This window comes from Rhineura floridana, chromosome 6 (genome assembly GCF_030035675.1).
Source record: "Rhineura floridana isolate rRhiFlo1 chromosome 6, rRhiFlo1.hap2, whole genome shotgun sequence".
Lineage (NCBI taxonomy): Eukaryota > Metazoa > Chordata > Lepidosauria > Squamata > Rhineuridae > Rhineura > Rhineura floridana.
In genome coordinates this window covers 9,313,618-9,330,221 of record NC_084485.1, presented here as the reverse complement: position 1 = coordinate 9,330,221, position 16,604 = coordinate 9,313,618, and the positions used below count along the sequence as shown (strand labels likewise).

The 16,604-nt window shown below is 43.3% G+C and overlaps 1 protein-coding gene across 6 annotated transcripts in view; it reads right to left on the bottom strand.

Annotated features, from left to right (window-relative positions):
• DNAJC5 (DnaJ heat shock protein family (Hsp40) member C5) overlaps window positions 1-16,604 on the bottom strand; it is a 67,718-nt gene that overhangs the window by 30,643 nt on the left and 20,471 nt on the right. For 3 of the 6 annotated variants that reach the window (XM_061630964.1, XM_061630961.1, XM_061630963.1), the window contains exon 2: window positions 3,135-3,225. The exons of the other annotated variants lie outside the window; for them this stretch is intronic. The gene's annotated coding sequence lies outside the window, so the exon portion shown is untranslated. The remainder of the gene's footprint in view (window positions 1-3,134; window positions 3,226-16,604) is intronic. 6 annotated transcript variants of the gene reach the window in all.

Genomic DNA, 16,604 nt, shown 5'->3' with positions numbered 1-16,604 from the left:
GCCACCTGTCCATCCAGCTAAGCACCTTGTCTCCACAGTAGCTAGCACTAGATCTACAGAAACATACAAGCTCCATTGCACAAGGCATCTGCAGTTGCAACAGTAAGGTTTATTCACAACAGATGCACACTCATTTGAAACTCAGTAAACGGATAAGAGTACAAACCTATGTGAAATCAATGAACTTCAATTTGGTGACCATCCCCAACATTGCCAACTGTTGGGAAGAGTGAAACACTTCCTTTCACACAAAGCCGGCTTCTCCTGAATGATCTGTTGACTACTCAATGGCAGCTGTGATATCACAGTGAGTTGACTGACATCACAAAATGGAACAAGCAGTGGAAGAACCTGGAAAGAGCTTGGAAGGAGCACTGCACGTCATTGTCTATGAAGGAGAGGCTGCAGTACTGAAGCTCAGAAGTGGTCAGAGGAAGCCCCTGTAAGAATATAGGGATGAAGACACTGGCGTGGACCACATGGCATGGGACCAGAAAAACTAATTGCAGAGAATGGTTGAAGATGATAGGACCAAGAGGTGGGCATTCCAAGACAAGGATGAGTGTGTGGCAACTAAAGTGGGTGAGTAGGCAACTGACACTGGATTGTCGATGATGGGGAAGAGAGAGAAGGCAGGTGTGGAGTGAGAGGGATAGCTGGCAACAGAAGGGGAAGCAGATGGCACTGAGGACCATGGGTGGCAGCCATAGCTCAGTGGCAGAATACATGATCTGCATGCATAAGAGACTAGGCTCAGTCTCCAGCACTTCCATCTAAGCAACCACTATTAACAAGGCCAAGACAGACCTCTGCCTAAGGCCTTGGGAGAGCAGCTACCAGTTACAGCAGATTGTATTGGACTAGATGGACTGGAATAAAACAGATGTATGTGTTCATATGAAGAGAGGAATGAAGAGAGGGAAAGGAGGACGCTAGCAATGGGAACAGGGGGCTGGGACATGGGGTCTAATAATGGTGGGAAGATGGTGGGCATGACATGTACCGACAAGACTTGTTCTGTTATTATGCTCCCAAGGTGCTTCAAGTGTCTTGACAGCTCAGCAGTAGCCCCAGAAGTCTCTTGTAGCATTAGAGCCCAGTATTCCCCTACTGCCAACAAAGCTGGGGAGGGGGGATAATCTCTATCCTCCATCTCCAAGGATGGAAGGAAGGCTGGGTTATATTCATCACAGCACGATGGAACATTCACCGCAAGAAGCAGAACTGTGGACCACTGCATGCAGGAAAGGTTCTAAGATGGAAGGAGATCCTGCTCCTCATCTGAAAAAACAGTTATGTAAATATCTACTGGTATAAGCATATTCTTATAAAATACCAAAATCCAGATCATCCCTTGTGGCTCATTTTGTAGCCACTCACATAAACAACAGCATGCTAACCTCTGGTATACAGAAGTGAGCTAAATGCAGCATTTCCTATAAGTGCACAGGTCCCTATGAATACTAAGCCAGTGAACAAGGGGAGATGGCCCAACCCTCTAGGAATTATTCCTCAGGGTAAAATGCCTCACAGCAAATAATCAACCATGTGAGGCATGCCTGATTCTTCAAAGAAGACTTACAGGAAGATCAGCAAGTGCAAGTGTGGGGGCTTCTCAATTCAGCACAACACTATACAGGTAACAATTCCTCTAAAGAGGAAAGCATACAACCTCATACCAATATCGAGTTGTACAGACTGCATAGGCCACAGTTGCCCTTGCCCAATATATGAACAGGTAAAAGGCCAGTGCAGTCTGGTAGCCAATCATGTTTGGATTGCAAAGGACAGATATGCATCAGACCTCTGCCCAGATCTTCTTTGCAGACATACCCAAAAGCATGTTCTTTAATCTTGGGTCCCCAGATGTTGCTGGACTGCAACTCCCATCATCCCTGGTCACTGGCCAAACTGGCTGGGGGATGATGGGAGTTGTAGTCTAACATCATCTGGGGACCCAAGGTTGAAGAACACAGCCCCTAAAGGACAGCCAAGTCTGCTGATCTACTATGGATGGGGGTTTGGACGAGAAAAAGAGATAGAGTTCAAGTGATGAGGAAACCCAAGCATCAAAAGGATTAAGCTAACCTTAACTATTCAGTATACTGCCTTGATTAGACTGTATTCCAATGCACATTGCCTGCTAGTTATGCATATGACTCTCTCTATCAGTCTTGACAATTCAGATGTCTATAGTTCCATCCCTGCTTTTAACTACATTTATAACTAATACTGCTGAAGTTAAGCAGGGTCAGGTCTGGTCAGTGCCTGGATGGGAGACTGCCTGGGAACCATATGTAAGCCGCCTTGGGTTTCTATCATGAAAAGAAAGGCGGGGTATAAATGTAATAAATAAATAAAGTAGCTTTTGTACTTTATTACTAATTTATCAAACTTCATTCACTACAAACAGATGTGGAAATAAGACCCTAGACTTACACACAAGCACCTCCTAAATCCTGCGCATCCAATGGTTGTTACAGCAGTAACAGAACTCAAGCCACGTTAGATCTAAGAATTAAACTCTCCACTCTTATTTAGCTATCTTTAAATTCAAAATCTAATTTTGTAATACACATGTTAGAATTCTACTATACCCCTTTGCTGCTTCTTTGTGGATTAAGAGCTCTTTGGCAATATTACTCAACTTCTTGAGTAAAACGGCAGTTGCTTACCCTGAACTTTTGAAAGAGATACCTACAGATATAGATATATACGAAAAAAATGCTTCACCTTTCATTTGACTAATTAATAACATGATTCAGTAATATAACTGATGAGTAAATACTGGGGTTTTTACCAAACTGTAGTGCCAGTGAAGGATTATACATACAATCCATCTGCTCCATGCTAATTAAGAACAGAACTTACAATCTGGCACCTTTAAAGTGTAACTTGTGTGTAATATCTTTTGAAGGCTATCTTTCAGGTCTAAGATGCAGTCCTAGCAACTAGTGGTAACCAGAAAGAGTTCTCACCCTCCTCCACTTGTACCAACTCCCATGAAGCAATGATGGAATTTCTCTACCTGCTGCATGTGAAGTTAAGTGAACTGCTTTCTGCTCCTGCTACATCATCTGCCAGTGACCTGAGATTTTCGAACTCTTAAAAAGACGTTAAGAGGCTTCACTTGCCTTAACAAATCCGTCCTTATGAAACAGCCAAGCTAGATTCTAGAGGTGGGATCCTAAAATTTCAGGCTTCAGATTCCAGAACAGGATTCTCCTAAGGATAGAGAACAGGTAGACCATAATATATTAGACCGGTGGTCTTAAATTGTGCACTGGGATGACAGGAGGAGAGAAGGGGGGAATATTAAACCACTTCAAATGTTCATAATTGCACTAATCGAATTATTTCATGCTTCATAATATGGCTGCTTTAAGTTATCCTGAAGGCAGTTTTATGACTGTACTCTTGGACAGAAAAATAATCTTCAGCGACTGAGGTTTGCATAGTCAATGCATGCAGGTTTCTACAGACATTTGGGAACGATGGGTGACTTGGACTCTTTCATTTGCATAGAGCCTCCTACAGCACTAGAATTCACTATGGAGTCAGTGATAACATTCAGCCATTGCTAATTTGTGCTACTGATTAGAAGAAGCATCAGTGAAATGGCAGCAACCATTCAGCAAACCCCAAATCTAAGATTTTGCCACACGAAATACTCTCACAAGCAACCCTACAGAAAAAGGCATTTCAAGTGATTCAAACAATTGTGAATCAATTTGTTCTGGATACATTTACGTTAAACAGGCACTTCATAAATTACAAGAACAGTGAACACACCATGTGGTTTTGTGGTGAAATCTATAATGTGCAATGAGGCTCCACACATTTGTTTCCATGCACTGTGGAAAATAATGCTGAGGATGTCCAGGGCTGTAGGCAGCCCCGTTTTCATGCTGAGCACATGATGAAATGAATTCATTTAGCCACCCACCAGACACAATGTGATTACTAATCTTTAGAAGACAACTCCTCAAATGACTAACACATTTATTCAGCCAACAAGAAATCATAGGTTAAAAAGGAATAAAACTAGGGAAAGAGTCAAACACTAATCGGTTTCCAGTGAGTAGCTGTGTTGGTCTGTTTCAGGAAAAATGGGAAAGTCTTGCAGCATTTTAAAGACAAACACATTTGTTATGGCCATAAGCTTTTGTGGCCGCAAGTCCACTTCATGGACGCATGGGATGTTATTGTAAACATGAGTGCCCTATTATAGGGTAGAAGGGCGGGATAGAAATATTTTAAATAAATTAATTAAATTAAATAAATAAACAGGCAAATGGGTTTAGAGGATGAAAAATGTTAGCCATGAGATCAGAAGAAAATGAAATGCAAGAAATATAGACTCTGTCAGTTACAGTACAGCTTAGATGTATGTAAAATCATTACAGTGACAATTGACAAAGGAATGTTGTCCATAACAAGGACATCTTGGCACTGGTAAGCTAATTAACACCTCTAGTGAGATAAAAAGCTGTTTATCGTTATTCAGATCACAGGTGATAGAACTGAACTTCATGATCAGTTGTAATTCAGGAGTTTCATACGGGAGTCTCTCTTTGAAGCATCTGTGCTCAATAAATTCAATAACAGTGTTCCTGGGAGCTGTAATTGTCTCCCATTGGTTTCTGAATATTGCTCTTTCTGATGTCAGATTTTTGTCCATTTAGTATCAAAGATGTTTAATGTACATATAGGCAGGAAGGAGTATATAGCTTCCCTGCTAGGATGAGATGATCCCAGATCTAGGCATTTAATACATTGATAGAGGTTTAGATTGAAATAAAGCTGCATATCTACTGAATAATCTTTTTGTTTGGTTCAAATACTCCAGCCTATTTCCACAAACTGCATTTTACACAATAAAGAGATTGATTCTCCCCCCCCCCCACTCCCACTAGAATGAGAGCAGAAAGATCTCAATCCAGTTTTAATGCTTTGAAATCTACTTTTCTCCAAAATAACATTGTGTGATAAATACTTTGGGCAGCACCTAGGATATTAGCTCCTCTTACTGCACTAAATCTGCAAGTTCTACAATCACATTTTTTCCCTTTAAATTCCTTTTACTTGCCTTGAAATTAATGAGATCTCTTCAATCGCTAGAGGGACAATCAGGTGTACAGAGAAAACTGCTGCCATCTTCGGTTGCTAGTAGCAACAACTTGGCCTAACTCCCCTCCCCAATTTGTTTTAATGTCAGCTGACATTAATATATGGAAAATACCTGGGTTATAGCCACCTAAGTTCTACTCAGAGTAGACCCACTGACATTACTTTACTCATGTCTACTAATTTCAGTGGGTCTACTCTAACAGTGGATGTAACTCGACATTAATATTGTATAGATACAATATTAATATTGTAGATTTAATACATTTAATACATACTTCTATATGCCTGGACTTCAAAAGTATCTTATTAGTTACATGTTACTCCTCTTGTCTTTCCCAGGGTGGGATACACACAGTCAAAAACACAATCAAATTACATTTTTTATTAAAGTATTTTATATGGACATCAGTAAAACAGATTATATACACAATACATGGAGGAACAACAAGTCATCAGCACAATCACTCTTGCCAATGGCCTAAACAAACAAGCACATTTTTAACTGTTGACAAAATTATGCCAACATGGGTGACAAATGCAATTCTACTGAGAGGAAGATCCAAAGTCAGGGCCTTCTCCCTGGTGGTGCCTTATCTCACATCACTGCCAAACAGGCTATGCCCACTGGTGGGGCTATGAGCAGATCATCCACCACACATCTCTAAGGCATAAGTTGGCATGTATTCTGTAAGTAATTGGGCCGCAAGCTATTCAGCGCTTTTAATACTAATACCGTACTACCACCTTGAATAGGACCCAACAGGCAACCTGTGGCATGCCTTCAGGATTGGTGTTATGTGATCCTACTTTATTGCCCCACTTCCAGCCAGTCACTGCCTTCAGACACCAGTCTAGCACCTGAACAGCTTCGCCTGATTCAGATGAAACTGAGATACAGAGCTAGATAGCAGCAGCACACTAATGGACATATTCCAGTTCCTAATGTACTCTTTCCTATTTCAGTCCTTCCTACAAATACCTGTTGTATAGCTGATTTAAGAAGGTCAGCATGCCAGGTTTTGAAATAGCCATTTCAATCATTTCCACATCTACTTGGGAATAAACCCCACTGGCTGGGAATCGAAGAACGGTACAACCAAGTTTTGCATGTCCAGGTGACGTCTGGTTTGGAGCGTCTCCACCGTCTGCTGGGCCAGAGAGACAGACTGGGAATTTTGTTGGTGTACCGCCTGCCCTGCTGCCCAACAAATTCCCTAACTGAGCTGACAGAGGTAGTCTCGGAGGTATTGTTGCAGTCCCCTAGACTATTGGTACTGGGGGACTTCAACATCCATGCCGAGACTGCTTTATCTGGGGTGGTGTGACGCCCTTCCCTGGCTCTCCCTGTCAGGTTCCTACCTGCTCGTGGTTACTGCCTGTCACTAGGCACCACCAGGGACTCCACCAGTCCGGACTGTCCTTTTTATGGTTTCTCTCCCCGCTCTAGCATAGACCTCACCAGATCCCCCTGCTAGGCAGCACCACCAGTCACGTCCTATAACCCGTATTCCCAGAGACTCTGCCTGAGTCTCTCTATCAGGTTACCTCTGTGACTGCGTGCTTAAGTTGTCCCAATCCCTTTGTATCAATGCAGATAATCCTGGTTTGCTCTGAATACTTGTGGTGTTATTCTTCCCTTCCCCGCTGCCACCATTTGTCACTCTTCAGTCTTGGTATTTACCTCACCCTCCCTTCTGGTCTGTGAAACCCCAGCCAAGGATCAGGCCTTTGGTAAACCAAATACAGTATTTATTAAATAACAAAGATAACAAGATTACTTTATAAAGGCACATAAGCATATGGTTTCATCTATTACTATGATACTTGACATCATAAACTAGAACTCCCACTCTCTCTTTCTCCACACTCTCCTGACATCCACCTCTCAAACAACTCTCACAAACCCACCAAAACAACCCTCTCACGTCCTCCCAGATTTAACTGTCATCCTTCCATTTACACTCTCCGCCAGTCTCAACACTCAGCCAATCATCCAGCATTCTACTGCCCATTCACTCCCCCCTCCTCTTTCATTCCACTTACCATGTATCTCCTATACAAACAGCACTTACCATATATACACTAATACAGGAACATCACAGGCGGCTCAGGACTTCATGGCCTCCATGACAACCATGGGGCTGTCTCAGGTTGTTACTGGTCCAACGCATGTGTCGGGACATACTCTTGATTTGATCTTCGCCACTGGGCATGGAGATGGTGATCTGGTGGTTGGGGGTTTTTCATCTACCCCATTGTCATGGACAGATCACCGCTTGCTGAAGTTTAGGCTCACAGCGACCCTTTCCCTCTGCAAGGATGGGGGACCTATTAAATTGGTCCACCCCCGGAGACTAATGGATCCTGAGGGTTTCCAAAGGGCTCTGGGGGATTTCCCGACTGAGAAGACTGGTGCTCCTGTCGAAGCCCTGGTTGAATTGTGGAATACGGAGATGACCCGGGCGGTTGACATGATCGCTCCCATGCGCCCCCTCCTATGTAGAGCTCATACAGCTCCATGGTATACCTCGGAGCTGAGAGTGATGAAGCAAGAGAGGAGGAGGCTTGAGTGCAGATGTAGGCGAACTCCCGACGAATGCAATTATGCCTTGGTAAGTGCCTGTTCTAAGCTGTATATAGTAGCGGTGAGGGCAGCAAAAAAGAGATATTTTGCTGCCACAATTAAGGCATCTCTCTCCCGCCCAGCGGAGCTCTTTAAAATTGTACGAGGGCTTTTACATTCTAGCCCTCGGGATATTATAGATTCATCTGCAGCCCGCTGTGATGAGTTCGCGAGGCACTTCCAGGATAAGATCGCATGCATTCGCCGGGACTTAGACTCCAATATTATGGCAGTGGGATCTAATGAAGCATCCAGAACACGGTCTTGTCCTTATTTATTGGATGAGTTTCAGTCTGTGCAGCTTGAGGATGTTGACAAGATCCTTGGACTGGTGCGGGCGACCACATCTGTTCTGGACCCTTGCCCCTCTTGGCTGGTGAAAGCTGGCAGGACCGGAACTACCGGCTGGGCCAAGGAGATAATAAACGCCTCTTTGAGAGAGGGAGTGGTCCCTGACTGCCTAAAAGAGGCAGTAGTGAGACCGCTCCTGAAGAAACCCTCTTTGGACCCAAATAACCTGAACAACTATAGACCTGTGGCGAATGTTCCGTTCTTGGGCAAGGTGCTGGAACGGGTGGTTGCCAGCCAGCTCCAGGGGCTCTTGGATGACACTGATTATCTTGATCCATTTCAATCCGGTTTTAGGCCCGGTTTTGGCACTGAAACAGCCTTGGTCGCCCTGTATGATGACCTTTGTCGGGAGAGGGACAGGGGGAGTGTGACTCTGTTGATTCTCCTTGATCTCTCAGCTGCTTTTGATACCATCGACCATGGTATCCTTCTGGGAAGACTCACGGAGTTGGGAGTTGGGGGTACTGCTTGGCAGTGGCTCCGCTCCTACTTGGTGGGTCGCCACCAGAAGGTAGTGCTTGGGGAACATTGCTCGATACCCTGGACCCACCATTGTGGAGTCCCGCAGGGATCGGTACTGTCCCCCATGCTTTTTAACATCTACATGAAGCCGCTGGGTGCGGTCATCAGGAGTTTTGGGGTGCATTGTCATCAGTACGCTGATGACACGCAGCTCTATTTCTCCTTTTCATCTTCTTCAGGTGAGGCTGTTAACGTGCTAAACCGTTGCCTGGCCGCGATAATGGACTGGATGGGAGCTAACAGACTGAAGCTCAATCCAGACAAGACCGAGACGCTGTTGGTGAGTGCCTTCTCTGCCCAGATGGTGGATGTTCATCCTGTTCTTGATGGGGTTACACTCCCCTTGAAGGAACAGGTTCGTAGCTTGGGAGTTCTTTTCGATCCTTCCTTGTCTCTTGAGGCCCAGGTGGCCTTCGGAATGCTTTTTACCATCTTCGATTGGTAGCCCAGCTACGTCCCTATCTGGACAGTGACGACCTCGCCTCAGTTGTTCATGCTCTGGTAACTTCTAGATTGGACTACTGCAATGCGCTCTACGTTGGGCTGCCCTTGAAGACTGTTCGGAAACTACAGCTAGTCCAGAATGCAGCGGCCAGATTGCTGACGCGGACCAGAAGGTCCGCTCATATAACACCTGTTCTGGCCCATCTGCACTGGCTTCCTATTTGTTTCCGGGCTAGATTCAAAGTGCTGGTTTTGACCTATAAAGCCCTACACGGCATGGGACCGCAATACCTGGTGGAACGCCTCTCCCAATATGAACCTACCCGTACACTGCGCTCAACATCTAAGGCCCTCCTCCGAGTGCCATCCCATCGAGAAGCTCGGAGGGTGGTGACTAGAACTAGGGCCTTTTCAGTGGTGGCCCCCGAACTGTGGAACAGTCTTCCTGATGAGGTGCGCCTGGCGCCGACGCTACTATCTTTTCGGCGCCAGGTGAAAACCTTTTTATACTCCCAGGCATTTTAAAGTGTATTTTAACAGTATTTCATTATTATCTTGTATTTTGGACGTTGTTTGGTTCTTTTATTGTTTGTTTGTTTTTGGTTCTTGATTTATTGTATTTGTTGTGCTTATACACTGTGCTTGTTTTGTCTTTTGTGTACACCGCCCAGAGAGCCTTCGGGCTTGGGGCGGTATATAAATTAAATTAAATAAAAATAAATAAATATAAAAAAGGATGCTTCGAGTTTCTGTTTCTCAAACAGTACCTCCCCTACGTGCTGTATGGTGAATTGCTTTTAAAACCAAGATATTCCAAAGCAGTTTGTGAAAGCACACTGAGAGGGTGTGTCTTCAGTTTAAAGGGTAGGGGGCAAAATCCCAGATGATATGCTCAAACCCTTGGGCATACATAAAGTAGCTCTTGTTTATTATTCCAACAATTCCCTCAGTGTTATCTAGTTCCTATGGTTGTTTTAGCCATTCCCAGAGTTCACAAGTTATGGGCATGCTTACTAGTGTCAGAAGCCAAGTACTGACATCATCATGTTGGCTATCTCTTTCAGAATAGATCCCAAGTGTGCAATTTCTGCCTCAAGCCTATTTTTCAGCAAACCTATGGGCTTGGAGCTTTGTATCAAGCCTGAATCACCTGTCTTCACCCAGAGGAAGTACACTGTTTTTGAGTTGTATCAGTTACTGTCAAGTCATAAATAGGAGACAGACACAGCACAAAAAGACTAAGTCGGTTTGTTGCTTCAAATCACCCTTTCCCCCCCCCATGGCTTATCTCATTGAGGAATCTGAATATTCTGATATGAAGCTGATGAAATGAGACAGCAGCATCTAAACAGCTGTGGCCGTTTCTGGACCAGGATAGCCTGACCACTGTTGTCCACACACTGGTAACCTCCAGGCTGGATTACTGTAATGTGCTCTATGTGGGGCTGCCCTTGAGGTTGGTCCGGAAGTTGCAGCTGGTGCAAAATGCGGCAGCGAGACTGCTCACTGGGGCAGGGTATCGCCAACATGTCACCTCGCTGCTGAAGAATTGCACTGGCTGCCATTTGCTACTGGGCCAAGTTCAAGGTTCTAGTTTTGGTGTACAAAGCTTGGGACCAGGATACCTGAAAGACTGTCTGACCCCTTATATACCCAGTCAATCACTGCGCTCTGCAGGTGAGGGCTTCCTGCAGATACCATCTTATCAGGAGGTCTGTTCTGCGCAACACAGGAAACAGACCTTTAGTGTGGCGGCACCTACCCTGTGGAATTCCCTTCCCTTAAATATTAGACAGGCGCCATCTCTGTTATCTTTTCGGCGCTTATTGAAGACTTTCCTCTTACAACAAGCCTTTTAAGTTGAGACCTATCCCAGTCTGCGTCTGTGTTGGAATTGCTTTTTAATATGTTCTTAAACTTTCTTTTTTAAAATGTTGTTAATTTTAGAACATGTTTTTGATAGCTTTTTTAAAGTAACTTTTTGAAGATGTTTTGTTTTACAGGAATACCCCGCTATACGGACCTTCACTTTATGGACACTCGCGAGTACTGACATATTTACAGTAGCACCATTCCCCTGTTTACGTACGCTCGCTTGACAAGAACAGACACTTAACGGCATGCCGCCACCGCTCGATCAGTTTCCAACTACAAACTTTTTCTTCAAATAAGGCCTACTGTGTTTATTTTAGTTATAAATGTGTTATTTACATCAGTTATGCCCGTATATGACGATTGCAGTGCAGTATATGCATCGATAAGTGAAAAAAGGTAGTGCTTCACTTTAAGTACATTTTCAGTTTACGTACTCGCTCTGGACCCATTGCGTACGTTAATGCAGGGTATTCCTGTAATGTGTTTTAAAGTTTGTTTTTATGATGTTTTAATGTTTTCAGTGCTTTTGTTTGCCACCTTGGGCCCCTGCTGGGAGGCAGGGCAGGATATAAATCAAATAATAATAATAATAAAATGATAATAATAAAATGATAATAAAATTATCATCATCATCAGCCCAGGATTTTGCACTAAACATCTTTAGCATGTTTCATATACATTCTACTACTTGAATCAGTGTGGACTATTGTGGGAAGAGACAATGACCTGGTTTGCATGTGGAAAGCCAGAAGCCAAAGTATGACTCACTGTGACCACACGAACATGCTGGCTCCCAGCGAGGAGCTCCCAGCCGCTTTGTTCCTCCAAAGGCTTTTTAGTTCAGCACAGGATGGCACCAAAACCATGATTTGGCTTACCATGTTGTCTGAACCCTGGATCGTGGTTAAGGTCTCTCCTCCCTAACCTTGGCTACAGATCATGGTTAAGGAGCAGAGACTTTAACTACGATCCTGGGTTCAAATGTCATACTAAACCAAACCTTAAACTGCTGTGCTTACCTAAATAGCTCAGGGAAGAGTAAAAGGGCTGCCATCTCCTCCTCAGGAGCCAGGGCGCTGACACTACTAAGCCATGGTTTGGCTTAATGTGATATGTGAATGTGGCCAATCAAGTGCTTTGTGGGTCTCTTTGCCAAGAGACGCACTATGAGAAGTTTAACTCATTTTCATTAGGTAAAAGGCTACTTTTTTCATCATAGAGAGCTACCTCCCAGACACAATTAAAGGTGCGCACATTAGTGTTTAAACCCCTAAACCAGTGTTCTTTAGTGTTCTGGGGAACCAAGGTGGAAGAGCAGTGCCCTAAGGGACTTGGGTCCCAAATATCTGAAAGACTGCCTCTTTTCCTACACACGATCTCTGGTGTTGAGATCAGTAGAGGGGGCCCTTTTGGTAATTCTACCCCCCTCAGAAGCTCAGGAAGGGTGGCCCGGGAGAGGGCAAGTTGTGGAACTTCCTCCCCTATTTTTAGGATGCATCCTACTTTTTGTGATATGGTTTTAGGTTGTTTTTAATGATGTATTTTAAAATTGTTGTGACCTGTCCTGGGACCTTTGGGTGAAGGGTGGGCAATCCAATACACACACACACACACACACACACACACACACACACACATGCAGACAATTTTCCCAACTTAATTATGGCCCCCAACTACCTTACATTATTTGCTCACACTAAGACGTATTTTCAACAACCATCATTAACCTTGCTTTACAGGTTACACAAACTCTTATGACAAGTTTAACTACAACTGCCCAAATATCGTTGCTCTAATAAGTGTAGCAGATTAAAATTTAGCCATTCAAGTCTAATTGACCAACTGTTTATAAAATCCTGTGACCTTGTACTCTATGCAAGAATATGATATTGAGCACAACTAGACATAAAGAGCCACATCACAATCAGAGTCATGCAGAGTCCCTATAAAGTATATTTGGTTGTGGTGGTGGAGAGGATTTAAATCACAACATTAACAGGTGAGAGTTGAACTTTTCCTTCCGAATGCATTTTGTCTCTGAAACAGCTTTTGCCCCTTCTGCCAACAGTTAACTCCATCCCCACCCTGAAAAACCTGGTAAATGCGCACTGCAGGGGAGAATGCAGGGTGAAAGAGTTCACCTCACCCTCTCATGCTGCACATTAAAAGCTCTCTCCATATGCACACTTGGTAGGGATTCAGCAGGAACTCAAACACACACATGGCTGCCACCATCATATCCTGTTGACACCTGGGAGGGGTTTTCATCTAAGGTAGAAAAACTACCTTCAGAGTAAATAGGACTCAAACTCCTCCTTATATGCTGAATTACGGAGGATTGTTTAAATGAAACAAGAAATTCTGGGCCAAGCAAGGTTTTCTTTTTCTTTTCTTTTCTTTCGTTAGGAGAAAAATATAAGTCAGCTAGAACAGGACCTTGTTATCTGGGCTGGTTTTTAACTTACACTGTATTCCAAAGTTTGTGTGTCACATAGTCCTCCAAGCACTCAACATAGCTCAATTATTTTTAAAAAAATCTCTTTCCCTCCACACACACACACACATTGAGATTCTTATTAAAAAACAACTCTAACATAGAAACAGAACTAGAGAAAAACACCAGTTGCCCCCAGGCAATGATGGACACAAATATCATGCAGGTGATTTAGACTTAATGTTAGCTATTTTAAAACATATCAACACTGTACAATAGTTAAAGCAATATATTGCCACCTCAAATAGTGCTGCTAAAAATCCCAATGATGTTGAGACTGAGTTAAATATGTAACCAGATCAGGTGTGAAAAAGCTGCCAAGGTATTATAGGTTGTTCATATCTGCTTAAGGAAAAATCATCTCAGGACAAAAAAAAGTAAGTACTGTAATTCACTTGAAAAGGAAAGAATCAGCAGGGACCAACTGGGAATAGCCTACAGATGGAAGGTAAGAAATAATGATAGTTTCAAAGACATGGGGGAATGCTCTTTGACCTAAATGCTTTATATAAAAATAAAGTTTTTATATAAAGCTATGGACAGCAACGCATGCTAAATACTTCAGGACTGTTTTCAACTAAGTTCTATTCAGATCAGACCCATCACAATTATGAGTCCACGTCATGTTCATTAATTTCAATGGGTCTACTCTCAGTAGCGCTAATGTGGATACAACCCTCAGTACCCTGCACCCCACAAGCCCACTATTCTCACCACAGGCCAGCGGCAACCGCCACATACACAGAACTCCCTTTCAAACCTAAACAAACACTCAGGTATGGAAACAAAGATTTTTTAAAGTGTTGAGTGCCTTAACTCATCTGGGTCCCCTGATATAGGGTTGTAAATCATAAAGTTGAAAACCAATTTTCTAGATCACCCAGGTCTTTTTTTTAAAAGCCCTTCAAAAATAAAGAACTTCTATGTCATTATTTTAAAAAATCAGTACACTAATAAAACTAAGCAGCACAAACTTTCTCTATTTGTAGTTCTTCTATTTTAAGTGCTTGTATCAGGGATAGCTAACCTGGTTTGGTCCAAGGACTGCTCTCAGGCACACAGACCCCCTCCTTAGCTGAACTAAGGGAGTATGCTCCCCTCCTTGCTCATCAAAAGATCAAACCGATAATCAGGGATGGGGAAATTTGCATCCACATAAGGGTGCTGGGTTCTGGCCACCTGAGCACTGTATCTACTTTACTTTTTGCCATTGCCACCAAAAAAAATTGCATGAACAAAATTAATCCAATGCTACAATGTTTTCTATATCAAGATGGTGAAGGCAACAACACTGGATCTGTAGTTTAGAGAGTATTAATAAATCAACAGGCCCCACTGAAGAAGGGTAACCCGTCTCTCATGCATGTTGCTTTTTCACATATATATGAAGCAGCCATTTTAAGGTCAAATGTGTTGCATTCTTTAAGCATCATCTGATCCTCCTAACTGGAATTGAATGTGGGACCTTCTGCATACAAAGCAGATGCTCTGTTTCTTAAATATGGCCCCTCCTATAAGTTGGTCTTAGTAAAAAGCTGCTGCTCTTATTTCTAGACATGGCAGAAATCTAAGTAAAGCTCAAATCTTGCTACACATCAGAGAACTTACACAAGAGAGTAAACCACCCAGAGAGCTTCGGCTATGGGGAGGTATATAAATGTAATAAATAAATAAATAAAATCTCCACCACAATCCAGACACACAGAATATTTTAAAGTCATGCCACATTTCAGAATACCTTTGTAAATACTGTTTATTCTATCTGGTAAATACTGTGTGTTCTATCAACTGAACAGCAGATAGCTGACTGCTACTTCCAACACCATGTCACTGGCAGGATCCTGAAGTCAGCCTGCTCACATAAAAAGCCTAATGCTCTTTTCTGCCCTACAATCACCAGATTATGAATGTGAAACGAGACCGCTAAGAGCAGAGCTCAGAAATTATGACATCAGCAGCCCTGGAAAATGCATAATGCCTTCATAAGACTAAGCACTACAGACAACAGCAAACAGTCTGGGAGAGTGTCATCTGCATAAAGCAATGCACCTCCAATGTGGGTAAGCTATACTAACACCAGAGCAATCTTCCCAAATGATCAGGACCTATCATGCACACACAAAAACTTCTTCACAAAGAACCCCTTTCCTGACACTGAGGTTCATTTCTACATTAGAAAGCTTACAAGTGGGATAAACAACAAAATGTTGCAGTGGTGAGTGCTTCTGTTCAAGGAGCTAGCCAGCCAGGAACGCCCTTTTCCAGGTACTTCACTCAATTCACCTTGGTGTTCTGTCATTCCCCACCCCCACTCCAGTCAGAAGTCCATGCTCACTGAGCATGCTCTGTCCTCACTGCGGTGTTTTAGGGACTATTCCCCCCCCCTTTTTCATACTTCTGTAGACCTTGGGAGGTTCCCCAAAGCCTGCTGTTGCATTTCTCTCATAAGGATCCACACTCTTGAGAACTGACTTCAAATTTGAAATGGCACAATGGATTGCATCCAACACTGTTTTTCCACTCACAGAGCAGTCTTCCACCCGGAAATGGAATTTTACCCTTCTCTCCTCTGTAGACCCCTGCAAACTCTCAAAACCTGCTCCAGAGACTTCCAGGGGATTCTTGGGAGTTCTGTTCTGCTTGTGCAGTCCTGGATACAACCCAAAGAACTCCAAGATAAAGGCTACATTAAAACACAAGAACATTAACAAGACACATTATTCAATGTTCTCTACTGTCCATTATTAATATGCTCAGCAACATACACTTAATTCACTGGGTGGAAAGATGTGTTGAAAACCCTCTTTTGTCACATTCTTATGTAAACAAGTACAGTAGGGCCCCGCTTACAGGCGCTTCGCATTCCAGAGTTCCGCTAATGAGGCAGTGGGAAATTCCCTTTTAAAGCCGATTTAGCGATTTTACGACATTTTAGCATCATTTTTGCACGATGGCCCCATTATAGTCTATGGGTCCTGCTTTACGGCGATTTCCACTTTACAGCGGGGGCCTGGTCCCTAACCCGCTGTATAAGCGGGGCCTTTCTGTAACCAACAAAATAATAAGTGTGACAACCAACAAAATAAGTGTGAGCAATGTGGGCTGTGTATGGGACAACTACACACAGAAGAAGAATTTTTTGATAACTACAGCCTGTTATGCAGA